The sequence below is a fragment of the Bos grunniens genome, chromosome 12 (assembly GCF_055505025.1).
Source record: "Bos grunniens cultivar Pamir isolate PY7600 chromosome 12, Bosgru_T2T1.0, whole genome shotgun sequence".
Classification (NCBI taxonomy): domain Eukaryota; kingdom Metazoa; phylum Chordata; class Mammalia; order Artiodactyla; family Bovidae; genus Bos; species Bos grunniens.
In genome coordinates, this window is record NC_141176.1 from 26,308,950 (window position 1) to 26,323,680 (window position 14,731).

General features: G+C 36.3%; 1 protein-coding gene across 9 annotated transcripts in view; it reads right to left on the reverse strand.

The window, feature by feature from the left end:
• Positions 1-14,731, reverse strand: part of NBEA (neurobeachin) — a 672,061-nt gene that overhangs the window by 298,099 nt on the left and 359,231 nt on the right. The window lies entirely within an intron of this gene.

Genomic DNA, 14,731 nt, shown 5'->3' on the forward strand with positions numbered 1-14,731 from the left:
TGCAATTCATGGGGTCGCAAAGAGTCGGACACGACTGAGCGACTGAACTGAATGCCAATTACTAAATGCTTTCATTTAGATGACAGTGAGAAGTATAAAAGAAAACCATAAGGTAAGTAATTAGAAATCAGACTGGTAAAGATATGTTTGCTGCTGCTGCTGCTAAGTCGCTTCAGTTGTGTCCGACTCTGTGCGACCCCATTGATGGCAGCCCACCAGGCTCCCCCGTCCCTGGGATTCTCCAGGCAAGAACACTGGTGTGGGTTGCCATTTCCTTCTCCAATGCATGAAAGTGAAAAGTGAAAGTGAAGTCACTCAGTTGTGTCCGACTCCTAGCGACCCCATGGACTGCAGCCCACCAGGCTCCTCTGTTCATGGGATTTTCCAGGCAAGAGTACTGGAGTGGGGTCCCATTGCCTTCTCTGAAGATATGTTTAAGTGTCTGTTAATATTGTGGGCTTAAAATATTAATTTCTTAATAACCACTAGATAAAATGTTGCAGGATAGTGTAGAATAGGAATAGTGTGCGAGTGCTCAGTCATGTCCAACTCTTTGCAACTCCATGGACTGTAGCCTGCCATGCTCCTCTGTCCATGGAATTCTCCAGGCAATAATACTGGAGTGGTTTGCCATTTCCTACTCCAGGGGTCCTTCCAGACCCAGGGATCAAATCCATGTCTCTTGTGTCTCCTGTACTGGCAGGAAGATGCAGTAGGATATTGTTTTCTAATTTATCTAATTTATATTCCACAATTGTATGAAATAGTTATTATGTTGTATTTTATAAATGAAAAATATTGAAGCTTGGAGAATTTAGGAAATTTACCAAAGTTACACAAATATTCAGCTCTGGAGATAAATTTTACTCAAGTCTGAGTCCTTGAACGTAATACTATCTATATAATTATTTAATTAATATTTATAAAGCATGTAAGTATTTTAATAATAATATAACTTAAGTTCATGTAATGAACTTAAATTTTACATTTATCAATTTAGTTTATTTTTCTTATGTTCAAAGTTTACCAAATGATGCACTGAAAATTAGAATTCTGTTAAACACACAAAATATTGTAGTTAATATATTCAAAATATTCTGAATTATAGTATTGCTCATTCTTTCTATATTGCAAGGTAAAAAAAGAAAGTCAGAGGTGGAGGCTGAAGTAAAGTCCTTATTTAGTACTTTATCCAAACTTAATAATTTCTGAAACATTAGCAAATAAACCTAAATAATATTATTATTCTTTATTGAGTACATTTGGTAACATTTCAGAATCCTTTGGGACCAGTTATAGGTACTTTGAACTCCTGCATTCATTCATTCTTTCATTCAATTACCTCCTCACTTACTCAGCAATATTTATTTACAGACCACCTCTTACATGTCAGGTACTCTGATACATACAAAGAACTTTGGCTCCTGAGGAACTTGGGGTTTGGGTAGTAAAGTAAAAAGATAAATATACATGTATGGCAGGGATATAAGCCAAGTAAAAATGTGTTAAAGAAGCGAGGAGGAAGGAACTAAACCAAAAATGTAACACTTAAGTTCAATCTTCTCCACTTTAAGCTCTCACAGACGTCAAGTAAATAGTTGGAAATTCTAATCTGACCAGGTGGCATTTCAACAAGTCAGTCTGTGGACAACAAACACATGCTGGGATGGTCTGAGTGTTTGATTCTGGGCAGAGGCTGGAATAGCAAACCCTCCTTAACCATACTTTCTAGCCCTAGCATCTGAAACCCAAAACACACTGAACTGAGTTGATATACTACTTTTTAGGTGTAATTTAAGTATTTTTGGATTTTTTAATATTTAAGACGTTATCCTTTGGGGAAATATGGGGTAAGGAGTGAAATAATCATAAGAATTAAAATAACTAACATTTGTACTTACTGTTTTTAACCATCACAACCTACTTAAGAGCTGGCTATATCAATAATAATGTAAATTTTAAATGTGAAAAAGAGATCAGAGAGGTAATTTTAAAATATTTGGAGTACAGAATGTTTTGAAAGATGAAACAAAGAATACTAATGTAAAGGGATTTATAATATATACTCCGAATAAAAACAAATAATCCTGGGTTGCAGGACGATGGATGAAACTGTAATTTCAAAGTGAAAAGCATTATTAAAATGGCAGGGCTTCAAGTTGGACAGAATAGATATTGAAGAACCTCAAGAAACACAAAGTGACAAATGTGAGGTATTTTATTCCTCTAGGTCCTGAATTATATATACCAAAATTAGATGAGCAGAGAGTAGTCACAAAGGTGCTTTGTGGAGCATATGCTAGGTTGTATTATAAGATGACTCATTTTATAGATCAAATGAGTTACCAAAGTTGAGGGTTCATGAAAACGATCTGGGAGATGGTAAATAAGCAGTAATTAGGTTAAACCAGAAAAGAAAACTTTACTTCTGATATGGATTTAAAAGACCTATATGTGACACAGAATTACATAAAAATTAACTGATTTACCAATTTTACTTTAAAGTAAGTAGCAACTATTCCTTCAGGGAACAGTGCCCTTGAACATCAAGTTAGTGCCTCTGAACTAGCAATACTTGAAACCAATGCTCACATAACTCGGACCATGACGCCATCAAATCTACTGTAAGGTGAAAATTGTAATTATCACTCAATTATTATATTTGTAATGACTGCTCTTAAAGAAGTTAACAAGGTATTTTGCTACTTATCTTTTTCATATGTTAACTTACTGCTTAATAATGTACCTTAAAGTACACTAAAACACACTCAGCTTCTCAGCTGATACATCTAAAGCTTTAAAAATGCCTGTGTGATGGTTTATATTTGGCATATTTTATTGCCTAGCCCTCAAATGTCTTTCTTCATACAAAAGTCAGCCGTACTCAATTTTAAAATTTATATTAAGATTCAAAAGGCATAAAAACCCTCTTGATGGAATATCCCATTCCCTGGCTCTGAACTGCATCTTCATCTGTAGAGTGTTTGACTGCAATTTGGTAACTATTTACTGAATAATGGTAACACCAAAGAACTCCACTTGAAAGAAAAGAGTTTCTGTCTTACTGTCTACAAAGAGATATTACAATTTGTAGCTTCTACAAAAATCAGATGAATCAAGTTTTTAGGGCTTATATTAGCTTGAAAAGCTCTTAAAACAGTTTTTCTTAGGGCTCAGTTGTCTATACCTAAAAGTAAAGGAGCTGATTATATCTTTAATGATACACATCAGCATTTTCTTCATGGAAGATTGTTTTCAACTTGATGCTAATGGCCTAAGATTCAATTAGTAAAGATACATGATTCATCTTATTTTTCTGGGGACTTGTATCATATCGGTAATTGGTCTTTCCTGACAGACTTCAGGGCTTCATTTTCTTTGTTTCCTTCCTGAATTGCTACTAAAATGCTTATGGGCTTGTTTTACAGATTTTTATATTTCTAAAGTAATATTATAAAAATATAAATACCATGCTTCCCCCACAGAAGAATTCTCCCCACAGATTTTACATTATATAGCACACATTTCAAGTTTAGAATTTATTATTACCATGCAAATTGGATTAATAGTAGCCAAAGTACCAAATCCTATTTGAAAAGAGGATTAAAGGTTTTACCATGCCAAACAAAACTGACAAAAAGTTTTTTACATATGAAGTTGGTAGGAGACAAATGTAAACTAAGATCATTGCAATAAGAGTATTAATAACATTTACTTTCACAAAATGTTGAACAAACGTTGGATTTTCTTCTGGTTGTGGAGATGGTCTCAGGTATAGACTTTTAGTTTCTTCCACTAATTATCCTAGGGCCACACTTTTTTTTTCCTTCTTGAATGACTCAATACCCTCAATTTTTGTTTTTGTTGTTTTTCAGAATGCCTCACTAGTTGTTTACAAAAAAGTGGGATAAAACAAACAGATAAACAGACATTAAGACTTTATGTTTGAGAAACCATATAATCTCAAATATTAAAAAAAGTGCATACAGAAAAAAACTAACACAAGGATGTGATACAATGAAAACACAGTATAGGACAAAGCTATATTAAAACATCCTTGTAAAAACCAACCTTATTATATTAACATTAATAATCTTAAAATGCCAAAAAATGAAACTTTAAAAAATAGTCACAATATGTATATTATTTGCATTTATTTTCTTTTTTTCTTAATGAGTATTAGATACTGAAAATACTATCTGAAAATAGAGTACAAATTACAATAAATAATTATTTTCTAGCATTACTTATTAGAAAAAGGGAATGGTAAAATGCATCTGTAGTATCACTATCTGGGCCACATTTATTCCATCACAGAGTTAATTCCTAAAGCTGAAACAATCATTACATTTTGATGTTCATCTGTTTTATTGAACTACCACATGGGAGATTTATGGGAATGCTATCATGTCAGGGTCACAAGATTAAGTGAACAGTGATGACAGTAAATAAGCCATTTCTCTATATTCCAAAGGGTTTAACTCAGTTACTTAAAATGCCATAAACATAAATAGTCTTCTCTCTCTACATTGTATTTGTGACAGATGACTTCAAAATACAGCACTCTAGGGCAATGGCACTTTCCAACTAAACAGGCAACCCTTGTTGACAAAAGACACAAAACGACTTGTAAACACAAATATTAAAAGCAATTTCACATTTTAATCCATAAAATTTTAGTGTGCATAAAATATAGAGCAGTATCACTGTAAACTACTCATTTATAAAAGCAAAAATGATGTAGTTATAAAAAGGGTATTTGCTGAGGAAAATATTGTTCAAATTCAAATTCTTAAATGTTTGTAAGAATGTTTTCATGTCATTTCATGAGTTTCAAAAAGTCAATGAGTTTAACACATTATTTTAGGGAGTGTAGTGATATTTAAGTAAAAATATCTAAAATAGCTTTAAAAAATATCAAAAAAGCACGCTTATAAAAACAGTTACCTCAAAGGCAACCAGAGAGTTTTCTCAACAGCCTAATAATGTACTATCGCCAATGATTCTTACAAAATTGCCAGCTGCCAAGATAACAGATGCTACTGCCTGAAAAATATTTTCTACAGTTTGGTATATGAATATTTTAATTAGCAGCCAAATAAAGGACTGAGGTACTGTGATAAACTTAATTTGACTCTAGGCACTTATTTCAAGTGGTCAAAAATTTTTTAACTTTATGCTATTTGAAGGTCAAGGAGAAGTTTTGTTACTGTGGAGATCCAAAACATTAATTTTTATTTTAAAACTAATTATGAAAAAAAAAATAAAACTAATTATGTCAATGCCTGAGAAAGTGTCTAATTTTTGTGAGTTTTATTATTTTACATTTGTTTATTGATTTTCTTCATTATTTTCATTTGTGTAGATTATGTCATTCTAATGTTATATGACAGAATGTGGTCCACCAGAGAGGGGAATGGCAAACCACTTCAGTATTCTTGCCTTGAGAACCCCATGAACAGTATGAAAAGGCAAAATGATAGGATACTGAAAGGGGAACCCCCCAGGTCAGTAGGTGCCCAAAATGCTACTGGAGATCAGTGGAGAAATAACTCCAGAAAGAATGAAGGGATGGAGTCAAAGCAAAAACAATACCCAGTTGTGGATGTGACTGGTGATAGAAGCAAGGTCCGATGCTGTAAAGAGCAAGATTGCATAGGAACCTGGAATGTCAGGTCCATGAATCAAGGCAAATTGGAAGTGGTCAAACAGGAGATGGCAAGAGTGAACATCGACATTCTAGGAATCAGCAAACTAAAATGGACTGGAATGGGTGAATTTAACTCAGATGACCACTATATCTACTACTGTGGGCAGAACCCCTGAGAAGAAATGGAGTAGCCATCATGGTCAACAAAAGAGTTCCAAATGCAGTACTTGGATGCAATCTCAAGAAGGACAGAATGATCTCTGTTCATTTCCAAGGCAAACCATTCAATATCACAGTAATCCAAGTCTATGCTCCAACCAGTAACGCTGAAGAAGCTGAAGTTGAACGGTTCTATGAACACCTACAAGACCTTTTAGAACTAACACCCAAAAAAGATGTCCTGTTCATTACAGGGGACTGGAATGCAAAAGTAGGAAGTCAAGAAAGACCTGGAGTAACAGGCAAATTTGGCCTTGGATACGGAATGAAGCAGGGCAAAGGTGAATAGAGTTTTGCCAAGAGAAGGCACTGGTCATAGCAAACACCCACTTCCAACAACACAAGAGAAGACTCTACACGTGGAAATCACCAGATGGTCAACACCGAAATCAGACTGATTATATTCTTTGCAGCCAAAGAATAGGGAAGCTCTATATAGTCATCAAAAACAAGACCGGGATGACTATGGCTGAGATCATGAACTCCTTATTGCCAAATTCAGACCTAAAATGAAGAAAGTAGGGAAAACCCACTAGACCATTCAGTTCAGTTCAGTTGCTCAGTCGTGTCCGATTCTTTGCAACCCCATGAACCGCAGCACGCCAGGCCTCCATGTCTATCACCAACTCCTGGAGTTCACCCAAACTCATGTCCATTGAGTTGGTGATGCCATCCCGCCATCTCAACCTCCGTCGTCCCCTTCTCCTCCTGCCCCCAATCCCTCCCAGCATCAGAATCTTTAATGAGTCAGCTCTTCGCATGAGGTGGCCAAAGTATTGGAGTTTCAGCTTTAGCATCATTCCTTCCAAAGAACACCCAGGACTGATCTGCTTTAGAATGGACTGGTTGGATCTCCTTGCAGTCCATGGGACTCTCAAGAGTCTTCTCCAACACCACAGTTCAAAAGCATCAATTCTCCAGTACTCAGCTTGAAGAAAGTAGGGAAAACCACTAGACCATTCAGGTATGACCTAAATCAAATCCCTTATGATTATACACTGGAAGTGAGAAATAGATTTAAGGGCCTAGATCTGATAGATAGAGTGCCTGATGAACTATGGATGGAGGTTTGTGACACTGTAGAGGAGACAGGGATCAAGACCATACCCATGGAAAAGAAACTCAAAAAAGCAAAATGGCTGTCTGGGGAGGCCTTACAAATAGCTGTGAAAAGAAGAGAAGTGAAAAGCAAAGGAGAAAAGGAAAGATATAAGCATCTTAATGCAGAGTTCCAAAGAATAGCAAGAAGAGATAAGAAAGCCTTCCTCAGTGATCAATGCAAAGAAATAGAGGAAAACAACAGAATGGGAAAGACTAGAGATCTCTTCAAGAAAATTAGAGATACCAAGGGAACATTTCATGCTAAGATGGGCTCAATAAAGGACAGAAATGGTATGGACCTAACAGAAGCAGAATGTATTAAGAGGAGGTGGCAAGAATACACAGAACAATACAAAAAAAGATCTTCACAACCAAGATAATCAAGATGGTGTGATCACTCACCTAGAGCCAGACATCCTGGAATGTGATATCTAAGCAGACCTTAGAAAGCATCACTATGAACAAAGCTAGTGGAGGTGATGGAATTCCAGCTGAGCTATTTCAAATCCTGAAAGATGATGCTATGAAAGTGCTACACTCAATATGCCAGCAAATTTGGAGAACTCAGCAGTGGCCACAGGACTGGAAAAGGTCCGTTTTCATCCCAATCCCAAAGAAAGGCAATTCCAAAGAATGCTCAAACTACCGCACAATTGCACTCATCTCACACGCTAGTAAAGTAATGCTCAGAATTCTCCAGGCCAGGCTTCAGCAATATGTGAACCGTGAACTTCCTGATGTTCAAGCTGGCTTTAGAAAACCATGGACATGGAACAACAGACTGGTTCCAAATAGGAAAAGGAGCATGTCAAGGCTGTATATTGTCACCCTGCTTATTTAACTTATATGCAGAGTACATCATGAGAAACGCTGGGTTGGAGGAAGCACAAGCTGGAATCAAGATTGCTGGGAGAAATATCAATAACCGCAGATATGTAGACAACACCACCCTTATGGCAGAGGTGAAGAGGAACTAAAAAGCCTCTTGATGAAAGTAAAAGAGGAGAGTGAAAAATTTGGCCTAAAATTCAACTTTCAGAAAACGAAGATCATGGCATCTGGTCCCATCACTTCATGGGAAATAGATGGAGAAACAGTGGAAACAGTGTCACACTTTATTTTTTGGGGGCTGCAAAATCATTGCAGATGGTGATTGCAGCCATGAAATTAAAAGATGATTACTCCTTGGAAGGAAAGCTATGACCAACCTAGATAGTATATTCAAAAGCAGAGACATTACTTTGCTGTCTCGTCAGGGCTATGGTTTTTTCAGTGGTCATGTATCGATGTGAGAATTGGACTGTGAAGAAAGCTGAGAGCTAAAGAACTGATGCTTTTGAACTGTGGTGTTGGAGAAGACTCTTGAGAGACCCTTGGACTGCAAGGAAATTCAACCAGTCCATTCTAAAGGACTGGTGTTCTTTGGAAGGAATGATGCTAAAGCTGAAACTCCAGTACTTTGGCCACCTCATGCGAAGAGCTGACTCATTGGAAAAGACTGTGATGCTGGGAGGGATTGGGGCAGGAGGAGAAGGGAATGACAGAGGATAAGATGGCTGGACGGCATCACCGACTCAATGGACGTTGAGTTTGAGTGAACTCCAGGAGTTGGTGATGGACAGGGAGGCCTGGCGTGTTGCAATTCATGGGGTTGCAAAGAGTCGGACACGACTGAGCGACTGAACTGGACTGAATGGTATGTAAAGCATTTTATAAATTATTTTACTTTGGAGAGACTGACAGGCTGTTAAAGTTTTCTCTCTCTCTCTTTAAGGGAAGATGAACTTTGATACTTCTAAAGGTATTTGCTGAATCTGGTAATACCACTTTGGTCTTTTCCCCCACTTGGAATATTCTCCCAGCTTCACATTCTTTTCCTTTCATTTACTGAAGACTCAGAAGCTGCTCACAATTTTCCTTTCCATCCCAAATACTGTAATTATATGTCAAGGTTGTATACATCATGCAAAATACCGAGCTGGATGAATCACAAGCTGGAATCAAGATTGTCAGGAGAAATATCAATACCTCAGATATGCAGATGACACTACTCTAACTACAGAAAAGTAAAGGGAACTAAAGAGCCTCTTAATGAGGGTGAAACAGGAGAGAGAAAAAGCCAGCTTAAAACTCAACATTCAAAAAACTAAGATCATGGCATCCAGTACCTCCACTTCATGGTAAAAAGAAGGGGAAAATGTCAAAGCAGTGACAGATTTTCTTTCTTTGGGCTCCAAAATCACTGCAAGTGGTGACTGCAGCTATGAAATTCAAAGATGCTTGCTACTTGGAAGGAAAGTGTGACAAACCTAGATAGGATATTAAAAAAGCAGACACATCACTTTGCCAACAAAATTCTGTACAGTCAGAGCTATGGTTTTTCTAGTAGTTGTGTATGGATGTGAGAGCTGTACTATAAAGAAGGCTGAATGCCAAAGAATTGATGTTTTTGAATTGTGGTGGTAGATAAGACTCTTTAGAGTCCCTTGGTGGAGAAGGCAATAGCACCCCACTCTAGTAGTTTTGCCTGGAAAATCCCATGGATGGAGGAGCCTGGTGGGCTGCAGTCCATGGGGTCACTAAGAGTCGGACACAAGTGAGCGACTTCACTTTCACTTTTCACTTTCATGCATTGGAGAAGGAAATGGCAACCCACTCCAGTGTTCTTTCCTGGAGAATCTCAGGGACGGGGGAGCCTGGTGGGCTGCCGTCTATGGGGTTGCACAGAGTCGGATACGACTGAAGTGACTTAGCAGCAGCAGCAGAGTCCCTTGGACTGCAAGGAGATCAAACCAGTCAATCCTAAAGGAAATCAACCCTCAATATTCTTTGGAAGGACTGATGCTGAAGCTGAAGCTTCTATACTTTGGCTACTTTATGCAAAGAGCCGACTCACTTAAAAAGACCGTGATACTGGGAAAGATTGAAGCCAAAAGTAGAAGGCCGCAGAGAATAAGATGGTTAGATAGCATCACTAACTCAGTGGAGATGAATCTGAGTAAACTCTGGGAGGCACTGAAGGACACGGAAGCCTGGCATGCTGTAGTCCATGGGTTCACAGAGTCGGAAGTGACTTAGCGACTAAACAATAACAATTCAACTTAAGTGCCAAATGCAAGATTCCATCCTTTCAGTTTCTTGATCTCATTATTATGATTTTCAACTTGACTCCACTTAATTATTGTATTTTTATGACCACATTCTGGTTGTGTTAACCTGTTCTTATATATTTCTGAAATCTTAAAATCAAACATCTGAGAGATTCCCATAGTTTCAGTTCACTGACTCTTATTTTCTTGACTCCATTATTTTCTGTGTATCAGTCCCCTGCTTTCTTTACTTGCTTCCTTCCTTAACTATTTAAATTATCACTTATCACTCTATCACTTCAATCACTTTCTTATTTTTAACTTAATATGTTTACTCCTTTGCCTTGATGAAACTATCCAGCAATAAACAACCCTAGAAGTAATGAATTAAAGATAATGTACTTTTAAACCTATTTAAAGATAGAGCTTAATAGTCACAGATACAGTTCTTTCTCTTTTTGGCTGTTGACAGAATATAAGAAGTTTCTTACATATTTTAAAAATTTACAATTAGACTCCTTCCTTTTATTTGGAAGGAAATGGAGTACAGACCTTGTAATCTATTGTAATCAAATGTTTTGCTGTATCAGAGAAAACATCATGTGATACACTCAGAGAAGTTGGGAAAATAATTCAAAATATAGTATAATTAACTCAAAATAAAATCCCCCTACCCTACAAGAATCCATATTATAACAACTTTTGGTGGTTGGAAGAAGAAAACATATAGATGTATTGCTGACACGATCTGTTGAGGGACAATGTGTGTACGTGTGCTGTATGGGGAGTGGAAGATGAAAGAAAGAAGTAAATCAAGGAATAAGAGAGATGAGATTTGTTGGGGATTGGAAGTATATATTTGGCCATGTCTAAGAAGTTCATCACATGCACGAACAGTGACCTACTGTCATATGGAGCTCTATTTTCTTCTTTATGGTAGACTTTTCCATTAAAATATGATCTGGGCAAGGCAAACTCAATAATCATCTTCCCATCTACACCACTTCTTTCAGTGTTTCTGAGTTCTAAGAATGGCACCACCATTACCTGGTGAGTGATGACAGCAACCTGGACAACATTCTTGATTCTTTACTAACCATTTAATCATCAAGTCACAATGACATTACATAATTTTAGATGTATGTTTTCTATTAAAGTGGTTAGAGTCAGTGATCTAAATTAATTAGAACACAATGAGTTGAATGTTAAAGATTCAAGTACCCAATGTTAAAGATTTCCAAGTACCCAAGGAAAATGAAAATCTGTTCCATGGTTACAGAACCTAGAGTTCAAACAGATGGTTGCAAAAAAGTCCCAGCCAGGGAATAAAATGGATCAGAAAACTAAGCAAAATCCCCACTACGCTGTATGCCAACTTCTCCAAAATAAGCAGGGTTTTGGATCTAGAAATCTGAGGCTATTTTTACCTTCTTAGCAGATACGAGATACTCCTTTTAAAAGGCAGCTGAACTATCCCAGAAGACATGCTGGACAATGAGTCTTAAGGGAAGAAGAGACTGAGGTATCCAGGGTTTGGGTAGTTTATTGTAAGACTAAGAAGATGATGTAAGAAGAGGGTCCTGAAAGTGAGATGGTACATTTACTTCCAATGAAAGGGCAGGAACATGTGCAGCTGTTCCCCAGGTACTACAGCTCGTTGCATTAATGCAGAAACTAAAGTCTAATTTTGTCCAGAAACAGACCTGCTTTTAAGAATAAGCGTATCTCTAGAGCCCAGAGTAAAATGAAGATCCAGAGCTTTACATTAATAAGATTATCAGAATCTCAGCATAATCCTTGAGTGTGTGGGGCCCTATTAATAAATAAGACTGAGTTTTCCAACTCCCATGGAAGGGACTCAGGGCAAATTAATTCAGGTTTAAATAAAATCTGAGTACAGTGGCTATAGTTCATACCCATTATAAATGGCATCAGTAAACATTTTAAGTCAAAGGACAGAGAAATGGAGCCAGGAAGTGAAAGTTAATACGACTGTTTCAAAATATTTCAAATCTAGACTTTGTTTCAAAAGTATATGTATGAAACGAGTTGCCAGTCCAGGTTCGATGCACGATACTGGATGCTTGGGGCTAGTGCACTGGGACGACCCAGAGGGATGGTATGGGGAGGGAGGAGGGAGGAGGGTTCAGGATGGGGAACACATGTATACCTGTGGCGGATTCATTTTGATATTTGGCAAAACTAATACAATTATGTAAAGTTTAAAAAAAAAAAGTATATGATTTTCACTTGAAATACTACCTGCTCACTCCTTGCTTTATGTTTTAGTGTTAAATTACATTACTTTAAGTTAATATTTTGTGCTTATAATGCTGATTTTGGGTTATTTCATTACTTTGACTTTAAATTATTGATAGAGTGAGAGAACTCTTGATACAGATCAAGTCTTGTTTTGGAAGTGTAGACTATCAGATTGAAATCCAATAACTATGTCCATCCTCTCATTTGAACCTGTTATATTTATTTATATAACTTTTTAGAAGCAATGGCATGCTATTCTATGAAGTTTCATAGCCATTAAATGAGAATGAGCTATGATACGAATATTTTTTATTTCTAAGCAGGTTAATTTTTTGGTCATCTTAGATTTCACAGTATTAACAAGATCACAATTAATATTAATAGATTGTTTCTTCTACTTAGTGCTACCAACATACTTGTCAATACAACTTGTAATGTATATTTTAAAAAAGCTCTCAAATTCTAGTTTTTCCACAGGGAAGAAATCAAGATCAATAACATTATATGAATTCAAAAGTTAAAATATGTTAGAGCCAATGAGCAGCATAATTGAGTCAAAAGATAAAATTAAAAGGAATTGTATGTTAAAACTAAACATTTTATATAAAACAGGAAGTAGAATATTATAGAGATGAAATTCCTTCAGATTTAACATATATTTAATAACAAGAATATATCTATAAGTGGTATTCAACCTCTCCACTGAGGAAACTACAAGGCTATTGGAAGAGGCAGGCACATCTACATTGCTATAAAACAGTAAGTGATATACCATAGATAGTTGCAATACAGATAATTATCACAAACTATGAGGAATCAGGTTTACAAAAGATAGAGAACCCAGGAAACTCTATAGAAAGGGTGACATGTGACCTCAGCTAAAACAGGTTGACCATATTTTCCTATTTCTTCTAGTATATGTCTTCAAAAAGCAGCCAGACTAATCTTTTTAAACATAAATCAGATCATGTTACCCTTCTGCTCAAAACCCTTCACTGTTTTTCATGCCACTTAGGATAAAGTCACAAATCCTTGTGATCTACAGGACTTTAAATCATCAGGCTCATATGTTCCTCTCCAGCCTCATCTCAAGACACCACCCCCACCACTCACTGAGCTGTAGACATAGAACTCCCCTTTCTGTTCATTTTATTATCTCTATAGTCTGAGTCTTTGTAATGTTTGTCTCCTAATGTTCTATATTCCACACTTTGCTGATGATTCCCTTCTCATCCCTCAAAACTTGGCCTAAACTGACCTTCTTTGAAAAAGTCTTTGCATCTATTGAGATAATCATATGGGGAGGGAGGAGCGAGGAGGGTTAAGGATGGGGAACATGTGTGTACCTGTGGCGGATTCATGTTGATGTATGGCAAAACCAATACAATATTGTAAAGTTAAAAAATAAAATAAAATTTAAAAAAAAGGAAAAAAAAAAAGAAAAAGTCTTCCCTGAAATCTCTAATCTAAAATAAAGATTCTCTGTTACACTCTTTCTTTCAGAGTACCCTATATTTTTCTTTCCTAACGTTTGCTGAATTTTGTTATTAATGTTTTATTTCTATAATTATTTGTTTACTACCAGCCCCTTCTACCAGACTATAATTTAATTATGTGAGGGCAGGCCAGGCTTTGGTGCTCAGCTGTTTCATCAAATACTAGTCTAGATGTTGCTGTGAAGGTATTTTGTAGGTGTGATAACATGTATAAACAGTTGACTATAAGTAAAGGATATTATGCCCAGTAATGTGGGTGGGACTCATCTAATCAGTTGAAGGTCTTAAGAGAAAAGACCTAGGTTTCCTGGAGAAGAAGGAATTCTGCCTCAAGACAGAAATCCTGTCTGTGCTTCCAGACTGCCAGCCCAGCCTACAGATTTCAGATTTGCCAGGTCCCATAAGCATGTGAGCCAATTCTTTAAAATAAATAAATATCTATATATCTATATTCATATCCATACCTACATCTATATCTGTATCTTATATATATTCTGTTGGATCTTTTCTGTTTGTCTGGTGAACCCTGACTGATACAGTCTGCTTCTACTTGTAAAACTGTGTGATACTATACAGGTTTCACTTAAACTCTGAAATCTTCAAATTTCTTTATTGTAATATGAAAAAAAAAATTCAGTATCAACCTTAATAGAGATTTTCTGAATGTTAAAAAAAAATCTCATTTAACATTCTTAGTATAGTGCCTGGCAAACAATAAATATTTAATTAATGTTAGATGTGGTGGTATTGTTATTATTATAAGAAACAAATATCTAGAGTTAGCTATTTTTAAAGATGTTTATGTTATAATATTACTTTAAATTCAAATAATAAAGTTTTCTTAAATCTATCTTATACTTGAGATCCCAGGACAGTTGATCAACTATTATCCTGGCCATATTCCAGATGTTCTC